This window comes from Asterias amurensis, chromosome 1, assembly GCF_032118995.1.
Source record: "Asterias amurensis chromosome 1, ASM3211899v1".
Lineage (NCBI taxonomy): Eukaryota > Metazoa > Echinodermata > Asteroidea > Forcipulatida > Asteriidae > Asterias > Asterias amurensis.
This window is the reverse complement of record NC_092648.1, coordinates 15,001-25,715: the sequence shown is the minus strand read 5'-3', so window position 1 is coordinate 25,715 and position 10,715 is coordinate 15,001. Positions and strand designations below refer to the sequence as shown.

The 10,715-nt window shown below is 36.1% G+C and overlaps 1 long non-coding RNA gene across 1 annotated transcript; it reads right to left on the bottom strand.

Moving 5' to 3' along the window:
- Positions 1-2,757: 2,757 nt before the first annotated feature.
- LOC139940955 (uncharacterized) lies at positions 2,758-5,854 on the bottom strand. Its single transcript, XR_011786512.1, has 3 exons — positions 5,484-5,854; positions 3,885-4,036; positions 2,758-3,201 (listed from the first exon to the last, which is right to left on the bottom strand). It is a non-coding gene; the product is annotated as an uncharacterized lncRNA (long non-coding RNA).
- Positions 5,855-10,715: the final 4,861 nt, after the last annotated feature.

Below are 10,715 nucleotides of genomic sequence, written 5' to 3'. Positions count from 1 at the left end.
GGTTTATTTTCCATACCATTAGGTAGTGCAATATAATGAAAAACTACTTAACAGAAGTTAATCATATAGTGGGAGGTCGCAGACAAGAAGCCTAAGCTTGTACAAGGACTGATCTCTTCACAAAGAATACATACGTGTACAAATAGGAAGTTCTGATAGAAACATAGTTACTGTTAGATTGATTTGAACTCCTTATTGGAATGGCCCTGTTTGTGAGTGGAGACTGCTGTGGTATGATAAAGATATCCAAATGGTCGTAAAGTGAATCAAATTGTACTTTTGTGTAAAACCAACATTGTTAATTAGTTAATGTCCACTGTTTTGCCTATTAGATAAACGTCAAGTTTTAACTAGATTAAACAATTTAAATGATTTTGTAGTCTTTTGAAACCCCACTACTTATTAAGTGAGCTATTCAACAGTGGATGATTTTTGTAATCACATTGCGACTCCTGAAGCGGATTAAAATTAATTTGTCACAGGTTCATTTTATTGTATTCTCTACCATTGATATGGTTCAAAGAATCAAAGGTATACACTAATTGTACAAAATCCCGTTTCGATAAATTCAGACGCCCCAATCTAATCTTACAATTAACATGCTTTTAAATTTGCTAACCAGCAATATGACTAAACTTGTAACTGAAGTCTTCTGATCAAATGGTTTGTATACATTTTAAAATGACTAATTAAAGACTTACATACATGTAGTAAGAATTACAGCAGCTTTGTATAGTAAAGTGCACTTTGAGACACATTTCACTGTGAAGTAAATACATTGCCTTTTAAATATAAGAAGCATAATGGCAGTAATGCTCTTCAGAGTGTGTATCCCTATAGGGATTATTATTTCTTTGTTGACATTTGCTGGGAAGTTTCTGCTATCTAAAAAATGGGCCCGTTTTTTAAGATTGTATACAACTACATTTATAAAGTATTAAAACAATTGAACGGATAGTTCCAAGAAATATTTTGCCTGTGAACCTGTTTATGGTACTGCCTTGTCTTGTCTTTACTGCACAAACTTCTGCCACTGGGCTATAAACGTGCAGACCCTCATGCATGCATGCCCCTACATTTAAGTTAAAATTAATGTGTCAATGTAGAAACATACACTGTATGTATTTATTTGAATCTGAGAAGTTTCACAGTATAAAGCTTCTGAAATTCTGTTTTACAATAGAAACTGTTTCCAACAATCAAAAGAACTCTGCATAAATTTACCTGTGAATCTACCTGTATAGATCCTAATGGTACTGCTGTGATTAATTACAATTTGCTGTGTTCAAATTGCAAGTCCATTTGTACCCACTTTTATAATCACAATAAAATGTCTTAACGAATAAGAAAGAGCTGTGTTGTGTACAATGCGCTGACCCATGTATGTGTATTAAGTGTTTCCCCCACAAGGAAAAGAAGTTTAGTTGTGCTGCATATATGTACACTTTCAATATCTAAAATTAAATAGAACTGTTTCCAAGCTGCGATTTCCTCTTACACCATTACTAACCATAGCTGGCCTTAAAAAATAAATGCATGTACTACTGTACCACTACCTCAAAATAATGCTCAGTACCTCAAATGCTCTTTTTGTCGAAGCTACATCAGGGTTACACTCAGTCAACGCATGTGCGTCAATCAGGGGTGTCCCCCCCATGTTCTGGGGTGAACAATATTCCCCCAGTTTTTGCTAACTTGTGTGTCTCATAAGAGGGCAAATACATGTACATGCGTTTCATCTCCATACTTTGTTGTTCTCTTGTACTGTAGTTACTGTATGTTTACTTTATTGAGACGCGCCATCTCTGTATGCCATTGTCAGTCTGCGGCCTCTATGACTTGTTTGAGCGATATATTGGTCATATTTTACCCAGGTAACTTCGCACTAAGGGCTGTTATTATTTGACTCCATATTCATTTGAGAAGTATGTGAGGGTGTTTATTTTGTTCTGTTTTGTTTGCCATTAGGGCTCTTAATTGCCTTAGATTGCACCACAGAGCATCTGAAATGCAAAATTTGTTCCTGTAGGCAGGCCCGGACCCCAGGCCGTAAAAAGGCTTTGTGTTCCATTACAGTGCTCACAAAATGCATAAGATGTGTCACAACTTATTATTGCTGATGATGAGTCTAACCCATTCTTCCTTGGACTTAACTTGCGTATGACATGATCCCCAGACAAACTTATGTTTGTTTGGCTAATTCCACATAAATGTTGTGTTGTTTTTTGCATTGAATTGTAAAAGCTCGTTATATGCTTTCAAATAATTACTGCATGCAAAGTAGACAATCTAAGCTGTCCAAAACCACTTTACCCTTTTGTCTCCTTAGATTGATAAATGTTTATGACAATTGAAGTTGAAGGATCTGGAACAGGTGTGGATACCCTAAATTAGCAGATAAATATTGAATCACACATTTGTGTTGTAGTTCACATCCAATTAAGATATGTATTAATGGTTAAATATCAGCTTTGAGACCTTTTTTCCAATCCCGGGTGAAATTTACACACCCACATGAAATATTATGATCACATACTGTGGCGTGTTTCCTGCGAGACTAATTCGAATTTGGGAGTCTTGGGAGAAGTCTAACCACTGGGCCTAAAGTTCCCCTTATCCCGAATCCAAAGTGAACCTCAGACCAGGGGAATACTACGAGCAGTCTCGGGCTAAGGCTGCAAGCTCGTTTTGGTGGAAATCTACTGCCCGACTGGTTACTGTTTGTCTGTTGCACTCCGGGGGCCGGGTTGGAAATATCTCTGGGGGGTTTGTGAGAACATAAATGAGGGGACTCTGACACACAGCTCTATGTGAAAAAACTCTTTAATTGCCTCACTTTCTCAAATCCAATTGAAATACCTTCAACAAACCTGTCTTCCCAAATGCACTCCTCGGAGGACCGATGCACTAGCAAATTTATCAAGGCCAAAACGCACGCACTAGCACGCCGACTGTTTTGCTTTGTCTCATTCAAGTTTCCAAAGTAGGTGGACTATTCAACTGATAATGAACAAGCACTTGTCAACCCCAGTGAGCTCACTCTGAGCGTCGGTCTCTGTGATCAACGTTGGGCCATCCAAGTTCCCTGTGAACTTAGCCCTGGAGGCCTTACACTTTCGTATTGTACTACAGTGATGTCCTGGATATCAGGGTCCATTTCTGGGGCCGAAAAATGTCAAAGCTTCAGAACTCAAATTTTACCTGCAAGAAAGCCCCAATTTCAACAGATTCACATTCCATGGCAGCATACATTTTTCTGCGGTGGGTTTTGATCGTCATATATTCTTCACAAATCCATATTTACTGAAGTATATCCTTGTTTTTGTACTGGCACTGGACACTATTGGTAATTACTCAAAATTATTAAATGTTAGCATACAAACTTACTTAGTAGTAACTAACAATGGAGATCTGTTGATAGTATAAAACATTGTGAGAAACAGCTCCCTGTGAAGCAACATATTTAGAATTGAATTTGAGACCTCAGCTGAGGTCTTAAATTAAAGAATCTGAAAAAACACAACGTTTGCTGTTTTTTCTTCCATTATTGTCTGTTATCTTCGATAAATATTGAGCTCCAATTGTTACAGATTTATTATTTTATGCGTATGTTGAGATACACCAAGTGAAAGGACTGGTCTTCGACAATTACCAAAGGTGTCCAGTGTATTAAATGTATCTACTATCCAATTCGCCTGAACTAAAAAACAAAAACCATTTTTGTTTACTGATATTTAGTAAAGAGAATAATGTGACGTCTTGAAATAGTGTCCCGTCAGTCGTATTATGTCCCGTCAATCACTTTTTGTCCCGTCAGGTGAACTGACACAATTGGCCGAAAAAGAGGAAAAGAAACTGTCCCAACGGACTGGTCAATTGCTTACATCCCTACAGGGTACATTTGCCGACACAACAGGTTCAATCTCTTTTTGGAGTGTTTAGCCTATGAGGTGACATTGTCACTCTGTTTCACCATGCTTGTGGCCTTCTGTGATGACAGCAAGTCGAGGAAGAATCCGAGAAGTTGTAGTTTGAACTATTAAAGAAAGAGAGAGAGAAAAACAAAATTGTTTTAATATGTAGTCATTCAGATGAATTTCATTATAATATGTACAAATAACACCGGCACATTATAAAGTTCCTAGCAAGACAGGATTAAAAGGGTTTTTAGAAGGGGACACGAAAAAGCATAGTTGTAAGTTTATGCATTATAGCTTTCTTATTGATTGTACTCAAGTACTCCCCAAACACATGATTGATTAGGACCTCACAGTTCTGTCCATTCCGTCAAATGTAAAACCTTAAAAGTTATTAGAATATGTGTTACATGAAGCTGCTTCCTTGAAGTACTGAAAAAGAAACATATCCTGCAGCTTTGTCTCTATTTATTATAGAACTTAGAAGGAGTCTGTCCATTATTGAAGTTTGTAATTGAAGACAGAGTGACATACTTCTAGAAACTATAAGGCTCTCTCACGGGGAGCTTTATAGTTACTGTAGTTTTTTAGAAGTACATGTACCTGTGACAAATCGTGGGCTATGTTTACAATGTTGCTCTTAAACCGTTGTTTTTTATTTTTCTTCTGTGATTCTCAGTCAGCTACTGTCCTCATGAAACTGACAAAATGGCAAAAAGTGACCCATGATCTTAGTTTTAATGCCTACTGTTGTCAGTGGGTATTCATGGGGCTGCCTACTTCATGGGGTTGTGTTTTGGCATAAATGTCTTGAAAAACCAACACAAATTATCATGACTACGATGAACTGATGCACCACTTTTACATATTAAGGTATGAAAATTTAAAATCATGCCGCAATCAAACAGACGAAACTTAGATAAAAATGCCAACCCAATCCAATTTGGAATCCTGTTTTTAATTTCATTTTATAAAATATGAGCTAACGTTTGCAAATTTTTTTTTGGACTCCCCTTATTTATTTGTTTAAGGCCATGAGAATGAAAGTTTTAGATTTGCGTCCGGGCATTTTTGAAAGGACATGAGGCTTTTTTTCTTTTTTCTTTATTCATTATTTTGCACACGAAGATGCGCAATCTTCAAATTGCGCAAAGTGGAGCTCGATACACAAATTTGCCTATTCTGCATAGCGCAAATTAAAAATTGCGCAGAATATTTGTGGGGCAAATTTGTCGATTGTGCTCGACAGATGAACGGCAGCAGATCTTATGCGTGTTTAACTGCAAACAGAATGATCGCAATGACAATACTAAAATGCGTAAATATAACCTTTTACCCTTGTTTGATGATTTTAACTTGAACATTTGTGATGATGCATAGCCTTTTTTGTGAAACTAATGAAATTTTGTGAAAGTAATTAAATTTTTCGGCGGTAGCTTTCAGAGCATGCGGGCGGTGGACGCAAATCTATCATTTTCGTTCTCATTGCCTAAAAGTCTGTGAGCTTCCACCTACAACCTAGTCCTACGTATTCTAAGTATAGTACATTAATAGTAACACACTTACCGATGAAAGTGAAGAATTCCAAACAACGATGCAACTTCCCATGTGTGCAGTGGCCCGGTCACAACACCAGTTCAATGTCAATGAGCACGAACATGAAGGTCACAAACACTGTTGAAACGACATAAAATAGGCTCAAGTATCAAAGTAGAAAGTAACCTTATTGACTACTTCTTGGGACAGAAGCTATATTATTATCTGTAGATCCTTTCTTACAAAAAAGCTTGTATTGTACAATCCGTGAAACAAGTGTACAATGTCGAGATACTCCTGGAAGAAAAAGCATGGGCTCAAGCCATTTGTACATTCGTTAAACGTACGCGAAGTCTGGGTGGCGCTTGAAAGTAGACTTGTATTTTATACCAGTCCTTGCATTTTGTGGGTACTGATTATTAAAGTATTGTTAGACTAGCTACAAGGCATTGTAAATGAATGCATCAGAGATAACTGTTTGCGTTGTTTTAAATGCAAATAGAACATGAATGAAATATGAAATGTGAAATAAACTGATGTAAGTATATATCAGGCCGAAAACTGAATACAAGTTTTACACCCAAAAGGTCGAAATATAACATGTCAACAAATATTAGTAATTAAAAAAAGTAACAAAAATAAAATAAAAATTATTATAATAAGAAGCAGCATTATGTAATCTGATTTACTTGGTAAGTCCTGAAAACATAAACAAAAGCAAAGTTGCTGCTCGATCATTAAAAGTTTCAAGTTGACAGGAAACAGGTGAAAAACATTGTTTCCAAATGTGAAGTTTTCCAAAACAGTCAGTAAATGGTGTTGATGCTTTTCAAAGTGTCCAAATTTGAGGACTGAAAGAACAATACATTATCAAAACATAAAGGAAACAAATTTTGTTGATGACCTGTTGTTTTGAAACAAAGACACTTATTTTATTCCTTTAGAAAGAAACCAACAATAATATTAAATTCATAGAATTAAAACAGCAATTTTACACAAAATACAGTGACTTTAATAATCAAACCTAATTTTGAAAATAACGTGAAAGTGTGATTTAAAATTGTAAAGGTGTTTCTGTACATACTGTAATGAAAGTATAGTAAATTTCCCTGAATTACATATTGTAAAACAAGTGCTGTAAATTTTCCTTGAAGTACATACTTTTATTAAACTACAGTAAATTTCCCTTGGAGGACATATAGTGTAATTAAAGAACACTAAATTTTCTTTGAAGTAAACTTTATTTGTACTGTAGGTAATTTAGTAAAGTGAAAGGCAGTGGACACCTTGGTAAACTACTGAAAATAATTATTGGCATTAAATTGATGATGAGTAATGGGGAGAACTTGATGGTACAAAACATTGTGAGAAACGGCTTCCTCTGCAGTAGAGTAGTTTCTAGACAGAATTAATTTTCCAAAAATTTGATTTTGAGATCTCAGATTTCGAATTAATAAGGTCTCTAAATGCACCATCTAAAAGCACACAACTTTATGTGACAAGGGTGTTTTTTCGTCAATTATTCTCGGAACCCTCCACGACCAATTGGGCTCAAATTTTCACAGGTTTGTTTTGTTTTGTATATTTTCAGATACAGCATGTGAGAAGATTTGGTCGTTGACAATAGTGTGCAGTGTGTTTAACCAAAAAAATAGTTAATTTATGTACCGAGTAATTGAAACTATGTTTTTACTACACTGAATGTCAAGTAACATATTTGACAGTCATTAAATGTTCAGGTACCTCAACGTAGAGCTTTTACTATCAGCTGGAGAGTGAACCTTAAAAAAGCACGATGAAAAGACTTTGTAAAGTGCCATGTATCGAGGCATGGGTACTGTCATACATTTTGTAAACCACCGGTCTATGGCCGCAGACCCCATTTGAATCTTTAACCTGATAAAACTTATTATTAGTGGGTGTGTCCATTTGACCTGCTGAAATGTCCTTAGACCCCATTTGTAGTTATCTTTGTTATTGAGAGTTATCTTGATTCAGTCAGGTCTTGAAAAACCACCTGAACTTTTTGGGGTGCATTCAATGTGTGAATATAGTTAAGTTTACCTGCCTGAAAATAAGTTCCTGTTTAACAGGCTAATAGACTTAAAATGCACTCTGAGAAGTGTTGTTGTCATATGTGAAAATGTTTTCTTGTTGCTGTCAAACTTTGGCCTGTAATTCTTGGTCATGCTTTTACATAACCACATTACTGTAATGTGAAATGTCGTTGCAATTGAATATACAAAAGTTTGTATTTATTGTAGTAAGCACTACTCTGTAATGCCCTTACATGTGTAAGAGTGTTATCCCAATGTAACCAGGTCCCTTTAGACATCCTAGTAAGCAATAGTTTACAGTGGAGTAAGACCGTTACATGTGCAAGTGTATTTACCCTTACATATGTAAGAGTGTTACTCCACTGTAACCTGTTGCTTGATTAATTGTTGATACTAGTAATGAACAGTTTGTAATGCCCTTACATTAAGAGTGTTAGTCCACTGTAACCTGTTGCTTTATTAATTGTTGATGCTAGTAATGAACAGTTTGTAATGCCTTTACATTAAGAGTGTTAGTCCACTGTTACCTGTTGCTTTATTAATTGTTGATGCTAGTAATGAGCAGTTGTAATGCCCTTACATTAAGAGTGTTAGTCCACTGTTACCTGTTGCTTTATTAATTGTTGATGCTAGTAATGAACAGTTTGTAATGCCCTTACATTAAGAGTGTTAGTCCACTGTTACCTGTTGCTTTATTAATTGTTGATGCTAGTATATGAATAGTTTGTAATGCCGTTACATTAGGAGTGCTACCTACTCCAATGTAACCCTTCCCTTAAAGTGACACTATTTGAACTCTCTAAAAGTTCATCTCTAAAGTTGATCTATCAATTGTTTTTTTTAAACAACAGTTGGATAAATATATTATGTTGAACTGTTGTAGTTGCACTGATCAATTGTTATTTTTGTGTTTATCCCTACTTGAAAGAAACCTTCTTCTCTAAACCACCGATAATCAACCTTCTTAGTATTAACAGATTTGGTTACTGATTGTGGTATAAAAATCTTAGCATTTGATGACAACCGAAACAGATGTCTATTAAAAAGCGTTGTTAATTAGTATTACGATTTTGTTTGTTGTCTGAAATATTTTATTATATAATATTTTGCCTCCTCTCCATGCCCATGTTGCTAAACGTGTGTTATTGTTTTTTTGCCGAGCTGTGTCATCTATACCACTTGAAATTTAACTTGTGTGTCATTATGGTTAAATATCCCAGAGTGTTACGGTTACAATGCATCGCTAGACTATTGCTTATTGGCCACAGACACAAAGTTTGTTTTTCTACTTGTTCGGTCTGAATATGTAGACATCGTGTCCAAACAATCTGAAACGTGAGACTTACCTTAATACTTGAATCTCTTTGTTGATCCCGGCAATGTAGAATTTGTTTCCTGTTGGCTTATTATTAAGAAATGGTTGTTTTTAGCTGTTCTTGGTGATCGTCGTACTATGTTATCGTGGATGACCTGAAGGGTTTGTGATTGAGAGACCGGCTTACATGCTATTTGTTTCCGATTGGTTTGTTAAAAAAAACTGAATGGTCTGTGATTGGTTCACTTTCAGCGCTGAAAACGATAGTTTGCATATGAAATCGACAAGTTTCGACCGTGAAAATATGGCTTTTCGGTAATGTCGCGTTGTTTTTGAAGCATCTTCCGCTGTAATCTTATAAAAAACAATAACAAATCATTTTTGAGATAAGTTTTGTAAGGTTCGGTAGAACTGTATGTGCTGAATGTGTATTTCTCTGACGACTTTTAGCAACAATTAGCAACCATGACTAGGATGTTTGGAACTTGAATGCACTTATATATGAACCCTGAAGCTTCGTTAGATGTGATGAGGCAGTGGATAGTATGGTTCCCTGCTGCGGTAAGCTTCACCGCTAGGCGCGCTATACATGCAGTGGATATTCTCTACGAACATAGAGTGATCCACAACCCGACCACAAAGTCACGCGCCACTTTTAGAGTGGCAATTATTTGTGGGCGGGGTTAATTTAATTTGTATTTGTGGGTTACTGGGTAGGGTGGGGCTGCATTAGCTATAGGTATATGCAAATGAGGCATACGACAAAATACAAATGTAGGAAAACGAGCGTCAATTGAATTGAACGTAATTTCTTTTAAAACACCGTCAAGATGGCTCTATACAGCGTGAAGACATCAAAAAGACCGTCATTAATTAATTTTTTTCAATAAATTTTTTTCAATAAATTTTTATTTAAAACAGCGTGAACACTGAACGGCGCACCCGATGCATACCATCACTGACCATCTACCATCTTCCGAACTGTCTGTGACCCCCATAAAACCTCCGTGATGGCCCCATCACACCGTCAATAATTTCTTTGACCATCAAAGGAGACCGACTGACCTTCATTAACACTAGTGTACTTTTCAAATTACCTAAATATTAAATCCTGAAAATCATCGCGACAACTACAGCGTCAATAGCGTCAAACCGCGTAAAACGACGGTAAACACTAAACCGGCCAAACAATAATAACGTACTTACAACCTAATCACAATGTGGAACCCCCATATAGCACTACAAAGTGCCGAATACAATGCAAGTAATTGTGAACCTTCCCTAAACCAATTAAAGTATTGAAGTTTCCAGTGTGACGCAAAACATAAACTTAAAGTAACCCAGCCCAGTACAGAAGTTATTAAACGTCATTAACATTTTGTTTTATTCCCCCAAGTCTCTTGGTTTGAACTGTCATGTTTAATGTACGTGACACAATTTTTGCTTGTAAAAAGTCATACTGGATACTGGTCTTCTATTGCATAAATTAAATAAAACATATGTGAACATTAATTTGACATTGACCATTGCAAAATTGTAGTCGTGCGACTCTGAGGTACCCAGACAATAATGAGAAAAAAACGCACACTATTTAATGTTTTTATTAGAACTGTACACGTATGTATGTTATCTCTGTATAAATCGTTAACCCTTACCAGTGACACAGATGATTGTACAACAAGACTACATGTGTTATATCTCTGTATCTTGACAATAGTACATGTATGTTTGTTGAAGGGGAATATTGTTTGTTTCATTAAACTATAAAACAATCAACGGTGATCAGCTCCAATTACACCCTTCACTTTCTTTACTAGTACGCCGTGTGTTAACTAAAAATTAGTTCATCAACCCGGTGTCATGGGCACACAGTTCCACCCCCTCTGCCCC